Genomic DNA, 22,195 nt, shown 5'->3' with positions numbered 1-22,195 from the left:
CCAGAAAACCAGAACCATCAAACCTGTGCGTGAGCCGAGAGAAAATTTCGTAGCTTTCTTATTCGTGAGCTGAGCTATTCTGAGGTAATTTTCTGGACTATTTTGGGTTGATCAGAGGTAGATAGAGTCACGTAGGGGCATGCATGCTTTGGTTGTGTAGTCGGATGTGGAAATCAAAGTTTCAGAAAAATCTGTTTTGATTAAATGACTCTGCCGAGAAACTGAACTGGAAAATGCAGCCTTAATCTCGGCCATTTGTGGTAATGTGAGCTCAGAAATATGACTACTTATCTCAGGACTAGAGGATTAAGCTTTGCATGTTGAATATTAAACCATCGGATGAGTCATTAGAAAAAGAAAACCTGATTTGCGTAAGAATTTGTTTCTGCCGAGATCTTGAGCAGGAAATTTTGGTTTTAATTTGCTGGGTGTGATGATTTGAGCTTAATCTTGGATCAACCTGATAGATAAGCTCCTTACTTGGTGTTGCACGTGAACTTTATGGCTAGGAATCTTGGTTGCATGGCTGGAAGACTTATTAGAAAATTTCTGGACTGCTGAACTAATTTTCCAGATTAGCCGTTGAAGTTGTTGTGGAAATTGCTTGGGTATTTCAGCATGAAATTTGCTGGAACGTGTTTGATTTCCACTTGGTTAGGTGTTGGACTAATTAAAACTAAATGATTAAGCCTCGCATGAAGTGTTTTGGTCCGGCTAATCTAGAAACAAAAATAAACAAGAAAATCTGCTGCATGCAAGATTATCCAAGAAGAGCCGAATGAATTCCTGGTTTTTTTTTTTTGGGATGTTTGTAGTTGTTAATTGAATCTGATTTTGAACGAGAGATGTTAATTACCTAGCTAAGTGTTGGCATGTTGAATTTGAGTAACTAATACCCTGTTTTGGCCAAGGAAAAGTTGGAGTTAAGAACATACAATTGCTGGAAATTTCTTTAAACTGCCGTGAATTTGAACCTGGAAATTTTGAAGATTATAACAGTTGTTTAAATTCAACTCTTGAACTGGAAATGCTCATTGTTTAGCTAAGAAAGTGTATGACGAAGCTGAGAGCTTAATAGCATGTCTTTGCCAAGGAAATTTTGAATTTATAAACAACGAAGTGCTGGAAATTTTAATGACCGAAAGGTTGAACTGAATTTTTTTAAGTGGTTCCTGGAATTTTTCCTTGGGGTATTATGAGCTCGAAACGCATGACAAAATGTACACGTTAAACTGTGAAAGCTGTTTAGCAATGAAACGTTTTGATATCTCGAAAGATTTAACCAAAAATGTGGGTATACAACTGCTGGAATTTTCCTTGCGGTTGCCAAAGTTTGAGTTAGAATTCCCAGCTTGATTGTGAAGTTTTCTTTGAAAACATAATGGTTGAAAATGCCTGGAAAATGTGGTGTTAGAATTCTACAAGAGATGTATGGATGGTTTGAATGAAAGTCTTATGGTTTTAAAGGAGAAAAAGGAGTTTTTCACAAGTGAAAAATGAGTTTCCAGATTTTCGGATTTCACTGACCAGTTTCAGTAAAATGCTTATATCTTGGTGTAGGAAAATCCGATTAAGGTGCCGTCAGTGGCATTTGAAACTAGATTCATGGGCCTTTATTCTGTAGAAGTTTCATATTTTTCCGCCATGTATACTGTTGTCTGTGAATCCTCAAAGTAGACTGTTTGGTATAAATGTCCTGTTTTCTTCGTGAAACTAAATTTTGATTTGGATTGAACTTGTAATCTACTTGTGGTTTAAATTCTTGATTAAATTGTGGTTGGTGGTGATTGATGATGTCAAAGGCTAATGATTGATGAAGCCTTGGCCATTGGAATGATTTTATAAGTATTACTGGATGATGGAAGTTAATTGCTGGAATGTCTTGGGGCTTTACTTCTATTTTTATTTGCTTATGATGGGTTTGCTGAAACCAAGTGCTAATGATTGATGAAGCCTTGGTTGATCATTTTATTTTATTCAGAAATGCACTTGTTGAAATCTAGGGCTAAGGATTGACGAAGCCCTAGTAATTTGCTATGTGAATTTTTGCCATATTTTGATCCATATTATGACTTCGAAACGGAATCGGAGCTGTGGAAGTGGTATCGACCTTGCGAACTCGAGTAGCTGTGATCAAAATTAATCAAAAATATTTTCCAGCTAGTATTATATTATAAAACTCCATATCTAGTGTTTTGCCTAAAACTTTCCAACTCGATAATTTCCTTTAGTTCAAACTAGCCTTGATAGCTATAGTAAATAAGTTCTATAGCTTTTGAAAACTCTAAGTCTTATTTTAATTCTTTTTCTTTCTTTAAGCTTTGCACTTGGATAGTTAACTATAGGAAAAATTCCAAAATACGAGCTTTACTAAGTTTAGTGAAAAGCTTGGGAGACTTGCTCGGCAAGAAACCCTATTTTAGGAAAAATAGTTTTTAAGGATAATTTTTGCAAAAGCCGTAACTTTAGAGAAATGTTCAAAGTAACTTTCTAACATTGTTGTTAAGAGATTTGTCGACTTATTTCAAGAAAATGATACTAGTTACCCTTTATAAGGAAGAGTATCTTACGGAAAACTATAAGAAACATTTCTTCTAAGTTGTCAAGTTTCAACCTAAGTAGATTCCTAATTTTTCTAAAGGTAGTAAACTAGTAGTATATTAAGTATACCTCAGCTTGTATAAGATTAAAAACTGAATAGAAACTTATAGTTTCAAAATTTGGTTTTTAGGATTTTGCGAGGACGCGGAATTCGATTCTCAACTTGATATCTGAACTCCACTCTTGGTGAGTGTCCCTACTTGTTCTATGCCTACTTGATTAAAGTGCTTTGCTTGACTTGATATGTGATAATCGGAAAAAGGGTTTTCTGATCCATTGAAGTGGGCAGTGTGTACTTTATCGCACTAGCTCTTTCAAGTGGTGGCTTGTTTGAAATATTTTCGTGAATATCCTGCTTGCACTAACCACATGCTGGACGCCACGTCGTTGGGTGAATCCCTCGACTAGTCTATACTAACCACATGCTGGACGCCACGTCGTTGGGTGAATCCCTCGACTAGTCTATACTAACCACATGCTGGACGCCACGTCGTTGGGTGAATCCCTCGACTAGTCTATAATAACCTCATGCTGGACGCCACGTCGCTGGGTGAATCCCTCGACTAGTCTATAATAACCTCAGATAATAACCTCATGTTGGACGCCACGTCGCTGGGTGAATCCCTCGACTAGTCTATACTAACCTCGTGCTGGACGCAACGTCGTTGGGTGAATCCCTCGACTAGTCTATATATAAAAAAAAAAAAAGAATGAATCTACCTGGACTTTAGATAGTGAAAGTTGACGGAGGGTCAACTGCGGGTAATTTTTGATCAAGCGAGGAAAATGGCTCCTGAGAGCCCCTGTATCCTACCCTGTGCTGTTATACGCTTTCCTACTTGTGAATATAAGTTTGAAGCTATTATTTGCTATTCGTTTATATGATTGCATGTCTGGGCACCACTGAGCTTTAGCTCACTCCACGTTTATTTGTTTTCCTTACAGGATGGGAAGTTTGAAAGCATTTGAGCAGCTTATATTTCCTATGAATGTACTTGAACAATTTGAATTTAAATTTCGGTTTGCAATGAATTCTACGTTAAGCACTGTACCTTTTATTTTCGGTTGCCACTTGAAGCTGGAAAAGTGTAACCCTAAGTCTGGTATCCGGCTTGTATGTACGTATTTGTGTGGTATGGCTTTAATCCTTGTAAGTAACGCACGAAGTGTTTAAGAGCCGTCGGTTGGCTATCTTATAAATGTTGTTATCTTTGAAGTTAAATGAGGATTTAGTTTATTCTTCGGAAGGATTTGGGCTAGATTGCTTGTGTGAGTCCTGGCGAGAGCTAGGCAGACGGCCCGCCAACCCTCTGGTTCGCCTTAGGGGAAAGTGGGGTCGTCACAGGTGGTATCAGAGCTCCTACTGAGCTCAATCCGGGAGAGGGTTCTCGGACTGTGGGGATTGGCTTGTTAAGTGGGGAACAAAAGTCTATAGTTGGGGACATTAGATGCGTATGTTGGGTAGGAATCTTACACATAGGTGAATTACTCTTGGGACTGGCCAGCCTGAGCTGTGAATTATCCTATTACTAGATTCCTGTACTCGAGTACCAGATATTTCATTCAATGGTATATTTGCAGATTTGGAAGAATTTAGTATATTCATTATGATGTGACTAGAAAGCATGATTAATTTTGGAAAAATGAAATGAAAAGACCAAGTCTAGCTTTTGAAAGTTAAAGGTGAAGAGCCAATAGTGAGACCTTGAAGATTAGTGCCAATTCTGTTTTTGAGATGAATTTGCCATGTGAGGTGAGTTCCTGATGACATTGTGGCTTCTTAAGTTTTATTGGAGGATTATTTGGGGCTAATGTCCAACAGGATAAAGATAACTAGTTGTTAGGTTATTAGAAAAGCCAATGTATGAAATGTTTGAGATCATTTAGAATACTTAAGAGCTATTGATGTACTTAAGTAATGATCATGTTATCAGATTTAATATTAGACGTGGTAGGTCTACAATCCACTAAGGTTAAGTTGAATCTAAACTAAGGGTTGAGCTATTAGCTATGTGATTATAATAATTGGTGTATTATTGAATTGTTTTCCTTCATGTTTATAAAGAGCGAAGTTTAAGTTATGTATGAAAATATTGAATGTATCCGTGAATTGTTTGGCTTTTAAAGTTGTATGAATTTGGTGTGCAATGTGACTTATATTGTGAGTATGTAACTTGATGATTACGTGTTTAATTTGTTATAATGCTGTAATATTTATTAGTCCTTGGGATTAAATAATTACTAAACTGAGTGAAATTTGGTAACCAAAGTTGTGTATAGGACCTATGAGATTAAGATCGGGAAAAAAAAATTAACTGAACTTTTGTGAATAAAAGTAGGAATTTCAAGGATCTACCAGCTCTATTATGGATAGAAACTAATAGGTCGGGATGATTGAGTCGGAACTTTGCCATGTTTAGATATTGGATGTACTTAAAAAGACTTGTTTGACTTCTTATTAAAGTGTACTTGAGTTTGATATATGCTTTAATTGACTTTGTTCTGTGGTGTAGTCAAATTGAACATGAAATTGCTTTGTATTAACGATATACATGGAGTGAAATTAACTGCAATTGTATGCATGCATAATTGGTTACTACATATTGAAAATCAACTCGTTGTGAGAAATATAGAGCTTAGGGAGCGATAATGTCAGGTTTATAATGCTATCTTAGGTGAAGATTGTTTAATTGAGTATAACGCGCAGATACATTGTAAATTAAAGTAGTTGAATTTTATATACTTTGGGAAAGAGTACCTTGGACTTGGATGAATTTTACTAGAGAATTCAATGAAAACTCTACACCCCAATACTCTAAGAAAGGAGGGAGTACGAGATTATAAGGCTTTGACAAGAAACGATGAAGGTTGCAATTGGAAGGAATTGAAGTGAATGAATCATTAGCCTATGAGGAAGGACCAGTTAAGATTTTGGGAAAGAGAAATGAAAGAATTGAGAAGTAAGAAAATTCCTTTAATGAAGATTCTATGGAGAAATCATGGATTGGAGGAGGCAACTTGGGAACTGGAAGAGGATATACGGAGAAAAGTACCCCGATTTATTTCTTTAGAAAGTGTGAATTTTGAGGACAAAATTCATTGTAAGGAGGGGAGGATGTGAGAACCCCAAAAATATATATATAAGCCTGTGCATATTTCATTTGCATTTTTAAATAAATTTTAGCATTAAATCTAATTGTTTTAAATAAGTGCGTAAAAATAACTTTTTATGTGCAAACTGACACACTTGTATTAAATTATTATTTCACTTGACTTTATTATACTAAATCGACAAATTTCGATAAAAATGGTTTAAGTATACTAGTGCATAATTTAGGCGTTCAAATCACAATTGGGGATAATTTTTGGAATTAAGTTAGAACTAAGGGCTTAAGTGGAAATTTGGATGAAGCGTGAAAAGACTAAAACACCCTCCACACTATCTCAAAACAACCATGCAATTCCAAAACCAAAGTCCCGGACAACCTTATGCGCTACCTCTCTATTCGGCCAATCACCAAAGAGCCAGCTCTTCCATTTCTGCCAAGCACCACTATTTCATCTTCTCTGCACAAATTCATCCAACACACAATCTCCCAAAACGCTCAACCTCTCCCTCACCGCAAATCACCTCCACCTTATCTCAGCTTCAACCACAACATTTACTTCGCCTTGTTATTATCGACTGAGTTAGAGAGGGAGAGACCGAGCTTCACTCTGCCATCCGAGAGGGGAGAAAAGAAAGGAAGTCGCACGAGCTGCAACTCTTCCAAGGTTCTGTCTGCAAGCCAGAGTGGAACTAGGAAGAAGCCGTGAGCTAGCTCCATCCCTTTCCGCATCAACAACCAGCTGCAACCCAGCTTCACCCTCCACCAGCCGCAACCAGAAAACCAGAACCATCAAACCTGTGCGTGAGCCGAGAGAAAATTTCGTAGCTTTCTTATTCGTGAGCTGAGCTATTCTGAGGTAATTTTCTGGACTATTTTGGGTTGATCAGAGGTAGATAGAGTCACGTAGGGGCATGCATGCTTTGGTTGTGTAGTCGGATGTGGAAATCAAAGTTTCAGAAAAATCTGTTTTGATTAAATGACTCTGCCGAGAAACTGAACTGGAAAATGCAGCCTTAATCTCGGCCATTTGTGGTAATGTGAGCTCAGAAATATGACTACTTATCTCAGGACTAGAGGATTAAGCTTTGCATGTTGAATATTAAACCATCGGATGAGTCATTAGAAAAAGAAAACCTGATTTGCGTAAGAATTTGTTTCTGCCGAGATCTTGAGCAGGAAATTTTGGTTTTAATTTGCTGGGTGTGATGATTTGAGCTTAATCTTGGATCAACCTGATAGATAAGCTCCTTACTTGGTGTTGCACGTGAACTTTATGGCTAGGAATCTTGGTTGCATGGCTGGAAGACTTATTAGAAAATTTCTGGACTGCTGAACTAATTTTCCAGATTAGCCGTTGAAGTTGTTGTGGAAATTGCTTGGGTATTTCAGCATGAAATTTGCTGGAACGTGTTTGATTTCCACTTGGTTAGGTGTTGGACTAATTAAAACTAAATGATTAAGCCTCGCATGAAGTGTTTTGGTCCGGCTAATCTAGAAACAAAAATAAACAAGAAAATCTGCTGCATGCAAGATTATCCAAGAAGAGCCGAATGAATTCCTGGTTTTTTTTTTTTGGGATGTTTGTAGTTGTTAATTGAATCTGATTTTGAACGAGAGATGTTAATTACCTAGCTAAGTGTTGGCATGTTGAATTTGAGTAACTAATACCCTGTTTTGGCCAAGGAAAAGTTGGAGTTAAGAACATACAATTGCTGGAAATTTCTTTAAACTGCCGTGAATTTGAACCTGGAAATTTTGAAGATTATAACAGTTGTTTAAATTCAACTCTTGAACTGGAAATGCTCATTGTTTAGCTAAGAAAGTGTATGACGAAGCTGAGAGCTTAATAGCATGTCTTTGCCAAGGAAATTTTGAATTTATAAACAACGAAGTGCTGGAAATTTTAATGACCGAAAGGTTGAACTGAATTTTTTTAAGTGGTTCCTGGAATTTTTCCTTGGGGTATTATGAGCTCGAAACGCATGACAAAATGTACACGTTAAACTGTGAAAGCTGTTTAGCAATGAAACGTTTTGATATCTCGAAAGATTTAACCAAAAATGTGGGTATACAACTGCTGGAATTTTCCTTGCGGTTGCCAAAGTTTGAGTTAGAATTCCCAGCTTGATTGTGAAGTTTTCTTTGAAAACATAATGGTTGAAAATGCCTGGAAAATGTGGTGTTAGAATTCTACAAGAGATGTATGGATGGTTTGAATGAAAGTCTTATGGTTTTAAAGGAGAAAAAGGAGTTTTTCACAAGTGAAAAATGAGTTTCCAGATTTTCGGATTTCACTGACCAGTTTCAGTAAAATGCTTATATCTTGGTGTAGGAAAATCCGATTAAGGTGCCGTCAGTGGCATTTGAAACTAGATTCATGGGCCTTTATTCTGTAGAAGTTTCATATTTTTCCGCCATGTATACTGTTGTCTGTGAATCCTCAAAGTAGACTGTTTGGTATAAATGTCCTGTTTTCTTCGTGAAACTAAATTTTGATTTGGATTGAACTTGTAATCTACTTGTGGTTTAAATTCTTGATTAAATTGTGGTTGGTGGTGATTGATGATGTCAAAGGCTAATGATTGATGAAGCCTTGGCCATTGGAATGATTTTATAAGTATTACTGGATGATTGAAGTTAATTGCTGGAATGTCTTGGGGCTTTACTTCTATTTTTATTTGCTTATGATGGGTTTGCTGAAACCAAGTGCTAATGATTGATGAAGCCTTGGTTGATCATTTTATTTTATTCAGAAATGCACTTGTTGAAATCTAGGGCTAAGGATTGACGAAGCCCTAGTAATTTGCTATGTGAATTTTTGCCATATTTTGATCCATATTATGACTTCGAAACGGAATCGGAGCTGTGGAAGTGGTATCGACCTTGCGAACTCGAGTAGCTGTGATCAAAATTAATCAAAAATATTTTCCAGCTAGTATTATATTATAAAACTCCATATCTAGTGTTTTGCCTAAAACTTTCCAACTCGATAATTTCCTTTAGTTCAAACTAGCCTTGATAGCTATAGTAAATAAGTTCTATAGCTTTTGAAAACTCTAAGTCTTATTTTAATTCTTTTTCTTTCTTTAAGCTTTGCACTTGGATAGTTAACTATAGGAAAAATTCCAAAATACGAGCTTTACTAAGTTTAGTGAAAAGCTTGGGAGACTTGCTCGGCAAGAAACCCTATTTTAGGAAAAATAGTTTTTAAGGATAATTTTTGCAAAAGCCGTAACTTTAGAGAAATGTTCAAAGTAACTTTCTAACATTGTTGTTAAGAGATTTGTCGACTTATTTCAAGAAAATGATACTAGTTACCCTTTATAAGGAAGAGTATCTTACGGAAAACTATAAGAAACATTTCTTCTAAGTTGTCAAGTTTCAACCTAAGTAGATTCCTAATTTTTCTAAAGGTAGTAAACTAGTAGTATATTAAGTATACCTCAGCTTGTATAAGATTAAAAACTGAATAGCAACTTATAGTTTCAAAATTTGGTTTTTAGGATTTTGCGAGGACGCGGAATTCGATTCTCAACTTGATATCTGAACTCCACTCTTGGTGAGTGTCCCTACTTGTTCTATGCCTACTTGATTAAAGTGCTTTGCTTGACTTGATATGTGATAATCGGAAAAAGGGTTTTCTGATCCATTGAAGTGGGCAGTGTGTACTTTATCGCACTAGCTCTTTCAAGTGGTGGCTTGTTTGAAATATTTTCGTGAATATCCTGCTTGCACTAACCACATGCTGGACGCCACGTCGTTGGGTGAATCCCTCGACTAGTCTATACTAACCACATGCTGGACGCCACGTCGTTGGGTGAATCCCTCGACTAGTCTATACTAACCACATGCTGGACGCCACGTCGTTGGGTGAATCCCTCGACTAGTCTATAATAACCTCATGCTGGACGCCACGTCGCTGGGTGAATCCCTCGACTAGTCTATAATAACCTCAGATAATAACCTCATGTTGGACGCCACGTCGCTGGGTGAATCCCTCGACTAGTCTATACTAACCTCGTGCTGGACGCAACGTCGTTGGGTGAATCCCTCGACTAGTCTATATATATAAAAAAAAAAAGAATGAATCTACCTGGACTTTAGATAGTGAAAGTTGACGGAGGGTCAACTGCGGGTAATTTTTGATCAAGCGAGGAAAATGGCTCCTGAGAGCCCCTGTATCCTACCCTGTGCTGTTATACGCTTTCCTACTTGTGAATATAAGTTTGAAGCTATTATTTGCTATTCGTTTATATGATTGCATGTCTGGGCACCACTGAGCTTTAGCTCACTCCACGTTTATTTGTTTTCCTTACAGGATGGGAAGTTTGAAAGCATTTGAGCAGCTTATATTTCCTATGAATGTACTTGAACAATTTGAATTTAAATTTCGGTTTGTAATGAATTCTACGTTAAGCACTGTACCTTTTATTTTCGGTTGCCACTTGAAGCTGGAAAAGTGTAACCCTAAGTCTGGTATCCGGCTTGTATGTACGTATTTGTGTGGTATGGCTTTAATCCTTGTAAGTAACGCACGAAGTGTTTAAGAGCCGTCGGTTGGCTATCTTATAAATGTTGTTATCTTTGAAGTTAAATGAGGATTTAGTTTATTCTTCGGAAGGATTTGGGCTAGATTGCTTGTGTGAGTCCTGGCGAGAGCTAGGCAGACGGCCCGCCAACCCTCTGGTTCGCCTTAGGGGAAAGTGGGGTCGTCACACCAACAACTTTGCTTGAGACCTCATTTCTCATCCTAACATATCCAAAATCTCCTTTGGTGTAGGTAGATAAGAAATGCTTGTGAGGAGTAACATGGTGGAATGCACTTGAATCAACTACTCAATCACTGTCATAATGAATAATGTTCACCTGACCATCATCACATAACACAAACATATCATCATAAGCTGGCACAACTGCTGAGTCTCTTCATCATCTTTTTCCTTCGCCTTACCCTTTTGCTCAACTTGTTCCCGTTTTAGAATTCTGCACTCCTTCATATAATGCCAATTCTTCTTACAATAATAGCATACAATATTTTTTCGCGAGTCAGACCTGTCTTTGGATTTATCATTTTTGTTATGGGGTCCTCTACTTTTGCTTCTCCCTCTTCTTTCTTTCTTTTCTGTCATCAGGGCTTGAGACTCATAGACAATTCCTTGTTCTTTCCTCCTGAGCTCTTCATTAATCATGGTCTCTTTTGCAATAACCATGGTCAACACACCATTGGAAACTGAACTGCTAACAGAGACCACTATGATTTTCCAACTATCTGGTAGTGAACTGAATAATAATAAAGCATGCACTTCATCATCCAAATTCAAATTTAACGTAGTTACCTGATTTATCAATCCCTGAAAATTACTCTGGTGTTCAGTCATATCTTCCCCATCTTTATATCTCATCCGAGTAATCTACTTCAGAGAACTTGTTTTGTTCAAACCGATCTTCCGTTCATACATATTTTCAAGCTTTTCCCATAATACATTAGCTCTGGTGTCATTAGCAAAAAATTGAAAAATACTTTGACCAATTCATTTTCTAATATTGCCAATAGTTTTCCTGTGCATATCAGCCCATTTTTCATCTCATATCACTTGGTCTACCTTTATCCCCTAGAATAGGTTCAAATAAATCTCTACAATACAAGTAGTCTTCCATTCTAGACTTTCAAATCGAATAGTAGCATTCAATTTTATCATGCAACCACTATTCGAATCATCCATTTTTAACCAGTACAAATGAGCAGCCTAACCTAACTGCTCTGATACCACTTGTTGGGAAAGGGGTACCAGTACAGGCACACAATATTCGAGTTAGCCCAGGACAAATTTCTCTTTCCTTAAATACCAGTTAAAATAGGAATAAACCAAATCATCAAGTAATAATACCAGCAGTGATAATAAAATGCAAGAAAAATAAAAGGCACAAGGCACCAAGATTTTTATGTGAAAAATCCAAATTGGGAAAAACCACGGGACCTAGTCCAGTCAAAATCTCCACTATCACAATAATGAGAATACATAGGTCTACTCGAAATATTCGAATGACAACAATATCACCAATACTAACCAAGCCAATCTGCTACAAAATCACCCCCAAAACTATTACTGTCAAGGAAGTGGGTTTGGAAAGGTGTTATCAAATGAAGAGAAAATCTAAAATCTGAACCGGTAGATGAGTAGAGCTTGATCAGAGGATCGCGCGCATAAAATTTCATCTCAATCGGACTTTAAATCACCTTCCAACTGAGGCCTTGAAGTTATTTCTCTCTCTGCTATTTCTCTCTTCATCGTTCTTCACCAAATTGAAAAGAGTGGCGGCTAACGATTTTTTCTCTCGCACGGTCCGAAGAATAAATCCCTTATGGCGGCTGCTCGTACTTAAGCTTGAGAAACCCTCAAGCTTTGTTCACTTGCACAAATGGACTGGCCCACTCCCAACAAGATTTGATCCAGATAGCAGCCAAAAAAAAATGTAGACATTATGGATCCCAATTATCAATGATTTCTTCGACTGGTAGATTGATGTCATCAATTGATTCTGCAGCAAAAACTGTATAGTTTAAGAAAATTCCATCTTTCCCTGAAAGAGTTTCTTGAGATTTTTTGGCAGCAGTTGGCTCTGTGATGTGTGCAGCAATTTCTGCTGGAGTCCAATAACTTGAGATTTTTGTGGAACGTGATCAATCCAGTCCGTTGTCTCCTCCAGAAATTTTGTTCTGTCCAGGAATTTTCAGGTGCAAAACACTTGTAGAAATGAACCTGGAAAGTTGTTTTACTGATTTCTATATCCCAGACACAGTTTCTTTGCCGAATCTTAGGGTTTTGCGTTTGGCACAATTCTATTGACAGATGGGCTGTCCATTCCCAGGCTCATTCAGGGGTTGTCCTGTGCTCACAGAATTTCAGAGGGTGAAGTTAACAACTTTTGATAAAAAGCCCTTCCCTGCAAAAACTCTACCTACATTGCATGTCTGATGAATGGGACATTGTTCTGGACAACCCCAGTACTGTAACTTTGCAATGCAACGTTGTGGTAGAAAAAACCAGATCAAGTACAATTACAAGTGCAATGCAACGTTGTGGTCGCCTTTGAGCTAATGAATTGGTCGCAAGGTATTTTCTTTTCTTTATATTGGTTATTGCATAACTCAAAACATTTTTGTTTTGATTTATAGAATATCTAGAACTTTAAATTTCCAAGTACTTATTTGTCTAACCAATATTCTTATTTCTTGATGGAGTTACTCTTTTGTTCTCAAAAATTTCTGCCAACTTTTGAAAACCTGGCTTATCTTCAGTTTGAAGTCAGCAAATATTATGGTAAATATACTTGTAACCGGAAATGTTATCAAGGTTACTTGAAAGTGCACCTAATCTTCAAGTGCTGGTCTTTGAGGAAGTGAGTCCCAATGAACCTTTTTTCTCATAGCAACGTATTGGACTGATATTCCAGTCTCTAATTCTTCAAAGGATAACATGAGTGAATCCTGTACCTAAGATGAGAATTTTGAGTTTCTTTCTCCAGAGCCTGTTCCATTATGCTTGGCCCAACATCTCAAGAAAGTAAAAATCAGAAAATTGCGCTTTGACTATATTTTACCGAATAGTAAAACTTTAAAATGTTTGCTCTTGGTGTATAGAATCTCTAAGCATTTGTTCACCCTAAACTTACAAGTTGCCGTTCTAGGAAAAAGAAAAAAAAAAAAGGGATACTCAAGAGCTGCAATAAGGAGTTCCAGATTGTGTTCACATAACAAAGTTTGGAGGTGTGTTCACATAATAAGGAGTGCCATTTTGCCTTTGTAGGAAGCTTTGGCTAATTAAACTGCTGCAGTGAATATTACTCATTGAACAAAGCCATTTATCTCATACCTTTTGAACCAAGTAAAGCCTTTCTGCAGTATTTCTATTACCTCTAGCTCGTTTTACAGTTTCATCTATTAATATCTGGTATGTGCATCAATTCTTGAATGGAATAAAGATTCTTCTTTTGATTTCTTATCGCCTGTTAATTTGCACCCAGCTGTAGTCCAGGACTCTCCCTTCTGATGAAAACTTGGTAAACTTTCGATTTTCAAAGTTATCCGATGTTCCTATTGTAGCTATGACAAGATATACACAGTTTTCTGTCTCACTTCTCAGATTTTCTTTCTTGGATCTTGTAGTTATTAACACTTAGTTTGAACGAGGATGCCTAACCTGAATGGCTTAAAAATCAAATGGATTCATATATAGAAGGTTTTTATTATTTTCTGGTTCAACTAACCTTTCAGATATATCAGGATAATAATCTCAAAAAGCTAAGAGCTAGTCCCCTAAGGCAGTGTACTGCTGCTAAAGAGCCAGAAGGCAAGCATGTTGCAGTGCTGTTCCCAAAAGCAATTTCTTCTTGACTACTATGCCCTCCTAAGCTTTAGGTATTTCCTTGACAATAATTTACCATGAAAAAGTAACCTCCCTATCTTTCCTCTATCCAGTAGTGGATGACAATACATACACGATACGCGAATGAACAAGCTCAAATCCTCTAAAAAAAAATTTTTTTTTCACCAAGTGCTTACTGTATAATGTTTCACATGTGAAAACTTGATACTTATGGAGCACCTTTGTCAAAGAAGATTACAAGGTAATGTGATTTTGTAGCATCCAACAAGGACTTTTCTACAGTAATGATACTTTTTCTTTACATTCTCTGAGACCAAATATTGTAGCCACCACTCATCAGTTCCAACAAGCACCATCCTCACCAGATAACTGTCCCAAGAGAAGCATTACAAGTACTCGAGTGATTGAGGAAGTAACTCATGAACAGCTGGAATGAACTTCAGCATTCAAGAGTCAACTGGACACGATCTCTAAAAGCACTAGAAGAGACTTTAACTCTCTGAATCAGTCTAGTGAAATCCATGAATATGTCGGTAGGGGACTTGACTCTGTCATCAACCTGAATACAAATAATTATTGCATTATTTAAAATCCGCAAGCATGTAGAAAACAAAAAATCATATGTTAATTAGCCAAAGTTCCTTTTCAATGCAAAGACGTTGGATGAAGATATAAATTGACTATGAATTTCACACAAAATAGGTTAGTTCAATCCATGTCTAGGGGTTAAAATAACTTTTGCAAAAATGAAGCTATGTAGAGATGATTCAGACACTGATCAATTTATGTCTTGGGGCTGATCTAGTGAGTCAAGCTGTACATTATCCAAAAAATCCTGAGTCACAAGTTGAAAGTCATGAACCATTTGAATTGCCAGAAGCCTCACAGAAAGCAACGAAATTGAAGCACTAGAACATCTACACTTCCCCAAGAAAATTGCAAAAATGTTTTTAAGTTGATATTTCATATATTATCATCATTGTTAGTTGAAAGAACAATACTTTTGTACCTGATGAAGCAGCCAAGCATGACTAACACTTTACCCCTTGAGACATTAAGAATCTCAACAAATTATAGCCAGTATAACTACTAGAACTCATATACCAGTTTGCTGCCGGTTTTTGTCAACAACTTCTTGTAGAAGAGATAGGGATTGAACTGATCTCTTTCTATTTATTTTCCAGGCCAATTATCAATCTTTAGCATTGTGTCGCACCATTGGTTTCTGATTTTGTGCAGGAAAGCAAAGGGAATATTTTTTAGGGATAATTTCATACAGTACAGATGATGATTAGGCTGCGGTTTTTTTTTCTCAAGTATTGATGATAATTAGCATTCTTAAAGTTCTTTTAGATTAAGCTGAGATAATTGAGGAAGTTTGATCAAGTGCAAGTAAGCAGTCAATGTTCTTAGTGGCTCAAGGCCAATAACTTTGAATATATAGACCATGAATGCTAGCAGCAAGTAGAAACTCAACGGCCATAAATAATTAGTAGAGGGCAGTGAACCCAAAAAAAAAAAAAGGAAGAACTGAAAGTCTAGCCTACTATTTCCTAGGTGATATTTGTTACATTTGAAACGAGTTAACGAGTAATCAAGTTTATGGATAAAATTAAAGTTATTATTATTTTACATACCTCATAATTGAATTCATTACATCCGAAACAAATTGTAGCATACTGTTTAAATAGATTTTCGTACAACCTTTTAACTTATCATACATTCCAATGCTGTACAAATGTTTGAAATAAATAATAATGGTAGTCTTACATGATTTTTTTTCCTTTTGAACTTTTTTCCCCTCCAACTGATAAAATCTTATTACTTCTGCTTAATGCTTGGATACTCCATTAGATCTCTATTACATTTTTTGACAAAGTAAATCCAGAAATGATATGGGCAAAGAATACTACATAGATAGATTCTAAAGACTAGTACTATGAACAATCAACAGTTGAAATTTCTAATATTTTGCATCAGTTGCAAATTTTATTATAGAAAACATCCAACAGTTTTTTGTTTGTTTTCTTTTTAAACGTCCATCTTTCACTACACCAAAATTTAGACTAAAAGGAAAATTGTTTTTCTTTTGGTGTTCAGTTGCCTCTTTGGCAAAAACTGTTGGAATGAGTCCTTGACAATTGAACTTATTTGGAAAAACTTGTTTCCAATTTTACTGCCACTCCCTTTTATACTTTTGATTTTATTCAAATGGCTTTTGTTTGTCCTTGAACAACAATGCTTTCTGCAGTATTGCTTTGCGAAATTGCCAACTCCCTTGGAATTGAATCCGGAGTGTTCTGCAAGCCACATGATGAGAAGATTATTGTTTTTGTTCCACAAGATCTATCGTGTTTCTTTTTTTCTTTTTCTTGCACTTCGTATTGTTAAGTGTGTCTTTGTATCCCACATCGGGAGTTTAACAAAGAAATCTCTCCTTGTGATAGTTATAAATATAGCAGAATTAAGTGAGTTTAATTGTGCTAAGGGCACCAGCCCAAATGCCGTGTGTACCAATCCAAGAGAGTTTGGGGGGCCCACACCCCAGTCTGAGAGGAGTTTTGGTTGGCATCAAACCAAAAGAGCAAGTCATGGACCTATAGACCATTAATCATTTAGCGCTATTTAGGCTCTTTTGTGTTTTCAGTTTTAGGTGCTTTTTGAATCTGGAAATTATTTCCTATGGTTTTGTACTCTCTTTCTGTTATAGTAAATTTACTACCCCTTCACCCGTGGACGTAGGTCAATTGCTCTGTGTTCTTGTTTTATTTAATTTCAATTTGTTATTTGTCTTTTTGATTGTCCAAAATCCTTTTGTCAATTACCTAGGGCCAGACCTAACAAAATGGTATCAGAGTTTCAGGTTTTGGGTCAGGTCAGATTTTGGGTTCTTGATGACAATAACAGGTTTTGGGTGCTACAGAGAGTGAAGAAAAAAAATTTTCGTTGGAGTTCAATTGGGTTTTGGAGGAGTTATTTGGCCTGTTGAAACTCATTTAGGGTTTTGAGAAGAAGGTGGAGTAAGATTACCATGTTCGTGGTTTTTAATCCGTTGTGATCTGTTGAACCTTTTGTGATATTTAACCCGTTGGGACCTGTTGAGCCTTCTATATTTTGGTTCGTTGGTGGCTCATTGTGGTTCGTTGGGACTTTTGTAGTTCGTTGAGATCCGTTGGGACTTTTATGAAGAAGGTGGAGCTTGTTTGCTATTTGTCTGTTATTTGCTGATATTTGATACACGACAAGGTGGAGATTTGTTAAGTGTGTCTTTATATCCTAAATCGGGAGTTTAACAAAGAAATCTCTCCTTGTGGTAGTATAGTGAAATTAAGTGAGTTTAATTGTGCTAAGGGTACCAGCTCAAGTGCCATCACCCGAGAGAGTTTGGGAGCCCACACCCCAGTCTGAGAGGAGTTTTGGTTAGCATCAAACCAAAAGAGCAAGTTATGGGCATTTGGGCCATTAAGCATTTAGTGCTATTTAGACTCTTTTGTGTTTTCAGTTTTAGGTGCCTTTTGAACCTGAAAATTATTTCTTAGGGTTTTGTACTCTCTTTCTGTTATAGTAAATTTGCTACCCCTTCGCTGGTGGACGTAGATCAATTGGACCAAACCACGTAAATTCCTGTGTTCTTGTTTTACTTATTTTTACTTTGTTATTTTTTTTTTGGTTGTCCAAAATCCTTTTGTCAATTTCCTGGGGTTAGGTCTAACACGTATCATAGTTCTATATATATTTTTTATTGTAATTCTTATTTGGTAAACATCTAATATTTTTATTGTCTTTTATTTTTATATTTCACATCTAATGTTTTTCAAATTTTGTCTTTATATTTTTCACTTTTTTCCAGAAATATGATTATGATGTGTGATGAATAAAAGATTATTTTTGTTATTTTTAGTCTTTATATTTCTAGCCAAAAATTGCTGAACTGAGTGACTAATAAAGATTATTTGGAACAAATTTTCTTATTTATTGTACCACTTTTTATGATGTGATGTATAAAAGATAAAAATGTGACTTGTAAAATTAAAAGCTGGAAAAATTTTATTTTTAGAGGACTTGGTAGTTCTTAATCATGTAGGGGCTACTGCCCCTTAAGTTCTAGTACAAATCTATGTGAAAGATTTCGATAATCTCCTTTGAAGTAAAATCTTTTGCAGCTCAACCATTTTTAAGAACTGTTAACCCTATAGCATATATATGCATACAAATTTACCCTTTCAAAGTGAATTCCATCAATAACTATAATTGATATAGGATGAGGACCCTAGATTCTCGTATTATTCATCTGTACAAATATATTTTCTATTGTTTTATTGTTAATTTTATTTATTCTTAGTTGGATCTTTATTGTTATTATTAGTGTAGTTACATCGGTAAGGGAATATGTGAATGGAATTGGATCTAGAAGCAGAAGAAAGATATATATCAAACTTCAGAAAAAGTCCGACACTAGGACTGGCTTCATGATTGGCATCGGATATGGGTATTTTGTAGTTGACGATCCGAGGACTTGCTCGCCTAAAGACTGGAGCCAATCATTGTCACATACAGGGTCATGTCTTGTCATTTTGTTTTCCTAGTTTCGTTGCAATTTGTTCTCTTTCTCGTTTAGATTACTTGTAACCTATAAATATGTGTATATAGGGTTTTATTATTTAGACTTTAACATTATTATTTATATTTTTAACACAAGGGTTGTTGGGTTTTATACCTTGTCCCTTTGGATGCACCCTAGGTTAAGATTCTTGTTGAATCTTGTTTTCTTTGGGGAGTTGATCGTGTGTGACTCTTAGTCTCTCTGACATGGAGGGCGTTCAATGTAACCCCTCTTATTTATCATGCTTTTGCTCTATGTCAGATGGTATTAGAGCAAGTTTCTCTTGCCATAATCGTGGTAATGCTTCACCATACCTTGGATCACAAAGAAGAGGCTAATTGAGACTAAAGAATTGGTCATGGTTGCCTCTTTATTCAACATGTTCCACATCAATCTCCTAGACAGCTAGACTATGAGGTATTATCTTTAGATGAAGAAACTTTGGCAAGTTTTAACAGGTTAAACCCTAACTTGTGGGAGAACTCTCATTAGAGCAAGCAACCGATGTATATGACTCATAGTCTTTTGTCCAAAGAAGATGAGACTCAGAGAAATCAATTATTTTGAATCAGGTGCAAGATTCTTACTAAAGTTTTTGATTTAGTGATTGACAGTGGTAGCTCTTCTAATATTGTTTCTAAACAATTGGTTGATAAATTAAAATTACTTATGAAAGACATCCCGAGTCATATAAGGTTGGTTGGATATAAAGGGTAGAATCTATTGAGGTAACTACAAGATGTCTTATTCCGTTTTTCATAGTTAAATATGTTGACAAAGTCTTATGTGATAAGAAGACACATGCCCGTATTCATGGAGATTTCTCTAAGCTTATTACTTGTGTCTTTCTTCTTCAAGACAAAAGGTCTTTCCTAACATTTGACAAAAAATTGCTTCAAAGGTCAATTTTTATGGCTCAAATGGAATCAAGAAGATTTCAGTGACAAAAGTTATTTCTTGTTGATAGTTGAGCTTTTAACCATCAAGATGTCTTGTCAATCCTCCTAACACATGCAAGGAATAGTGGCTCAAAAAGGAATCAAGTTGCACAAGTTGTATAAGTTGAGTTGCATTTCCTAACTACAATCTAGCCCACAATCCCGGCCATGGATTGGTGTACAATTCTTGCAATGATTGATGCTTTGTTTTTTGCCTTGAAAAAGTTACATCCTGCCTTAATTCCGGCCTACAATTCGATCATGAATCTGTGCCCTTATTTATATGAAAATATCTTTATCAAAATGGTTGAATCATCTCCTTGTACAAAACAGCAGAGTTGCAGTTCTTTGAGTGAGCTTTCCAATGGCACAAGAATCAAATTATTTGGAGGTTTAGATGTTGAGATATGTCCAAAATAGTGATGACTGGTTAGAAGAGCATTGCAGCAGAAACGTCTTAAATAGTTTAGATGTTTGGCCATGAAAATGTGGGAACTTGACTCTGATGTTTTAATAAGAATTGTAGGAAATTATTTTAGTTTCTAAATGAATTAAGAATCATCTCGATCTGATCTCTGCAGCTCAAGTTTAGCCAAAATATCAAAATGTTCATTTCTGCTCATTGATAAGAGTATATTTTATATGTTTTTAGTATGTTTTATTAGTTAGTTTTGGTGTGTTTTATTGAGATTTATAACTAATTAGCTAGGGTTTTGGTAAAAATACAATTTTTGTAGTTTAAGTGTGAAAATTTTTATTTCTATGGATTTTAATGGTAAAAACTTCATGTTTTTATAGGTTTAATAGTCAATCATCAAATAGAGTAAGTTGAGAAGATATTTGGATGATTGATGATGATTTGAAGTAGTTTAAAGAAAACAAGAAATGCAAAGATGAAATGCAAACAAGAACAGAACAAAGAAATGTTTTACAGGTTTGACACCTTATCGTATTTTGGTAATATGTTGAGCTACACGTATCGGATTGAGGTGATTCTTATACCATTTTGAAACTAAGAGATAGGTCTATATTTGGTGTGAGGCATCGAAGTCCAGAATAGTTGTTTTCATTGTCAAAAAATCAAAATATAGAAGTTCATTTGCATGGTCGAAAGCTGAAACAGAGCTCTGAAGAGTTAGGGATATTTTAGTCATTTATTAGTTCACAGAACTCCAAATTGAGTGATTCTTAAAGCATTGGAAAGATAACGCAAAGATCTACAACTTTCATGTTTTGCACAAAAGTTAGTTTGGCTTCCATCATGGAGAAAATAACAATTGAAATAAATCCAAATTCATAGAAGTGAATATGTGACCCTAGAATACGCGAGATAAAATCACGTATGGCAAGGTCGCGTATTCTCACTTGATTTCTGCAATTTGCTCAGCCACTTGTTCTATTTTCACACTACTTTCTAGCTCTATTCCAGACAAGAATTTCGGCTGCATATGTTCAAGGGACCTTTTGGAAGGAAAAAAAGAGCTTTATGTCTTGTCTAAAAATTACTTTTTGACTCTCTTAACACTAGGAATGTAAGAATCTTAAAAAGGGAGAGTAGGACAATATAGAAGGTGGTTCTTATCAGATTTTAACATTAGAACTTAGCAGAGAGTCTTGTCTTGTTTCTTTGATAAGTGTATATTTTACACGTTTTAAGTGTGCTTTATTAGTTAGTTTTGTGTGTTTTCTTTAGTTTTATAACTAATTAACTAAGTTTCTAGTGAAAATATGTATTTTATGGTTTAAAGTGTAAAAATTGCATTTCTATAGATTTTAATGGTGAAAACTTCATGTTTTTGTAGAATAAATGATTCAATCATCAAAAGGAGCGAATTGAGAATATATTTGGGGGATTATTGATGATTTGAAGTGATTTAAAGAGAATATGTTTGACGACCCCACCTCCCCCTAGGGCATACCCCAGGGTTTAGCTGACCATCTGCCCAACTCTCTTCAGAACTCACTTACTCACTTCAAACAAAATACGTTATAACCTTAGGAATAAATGAAATAACAGTTCCCAAACTTGGAACATACATATACATTCATTTCTATCTCAAATGTTCATACAATCCCAAATATAATAAAAGATATGAATTCCAGATACACTCAATCCTAACCGAGTACTAACGCGAGTACAATTGTAAAAGTTTAAAACTAGACTATGCTAGCCTGTACCAGTCTCACGCCCTAACTCGTTCCCCCTATAAGGAAAACAAATTTAACGGAATAGAGTGAGCTAAAGTTCAGTGAGGTTCCAAATAGCAAGTTGACCATTATTCAAATTGCAAGTAGCAAAGTAGCGAGCATAACAAGTTCATAAAAGTGAGCAATAACACTTCAAGTAGCAAATCTCAAAATGAGCGAGTGTAAAGTTTTTAAAAAGAAACAACAACCCGATAAGTAATAATCATTTCAAAATATAAGGATATGGATGGCTTTCAGAAGCCAAGTTCCCGTTGCTTCACCAGAGCTTGATCAAGTAGTAGTTGACACTCCGTCAACTTTCAAGTAAAGCTATTAGTTCAGTAGAGCACCACTTAGTTACAATCTCCG

This window comes from Coffea arabica, chromosome 7e (genome assembly GCF_036785885.1).
Source record: "Coffea arabica cultivar ET-39 chromosome 7e, Coffea Arabica ET-39 HiFi, whole genome shotgun sequence".
In the NCBI taxonomy this organism is placed as follows: domain Eukaryota; kingdom Viridiplantae; phylum Streptophyta; class Magnoliopsida; order Gentianales; family Rubiaceae; genus Coffea; species Coffea arabica.
This window is presented reverse-complemented; position numbering follows the sequence as displayed.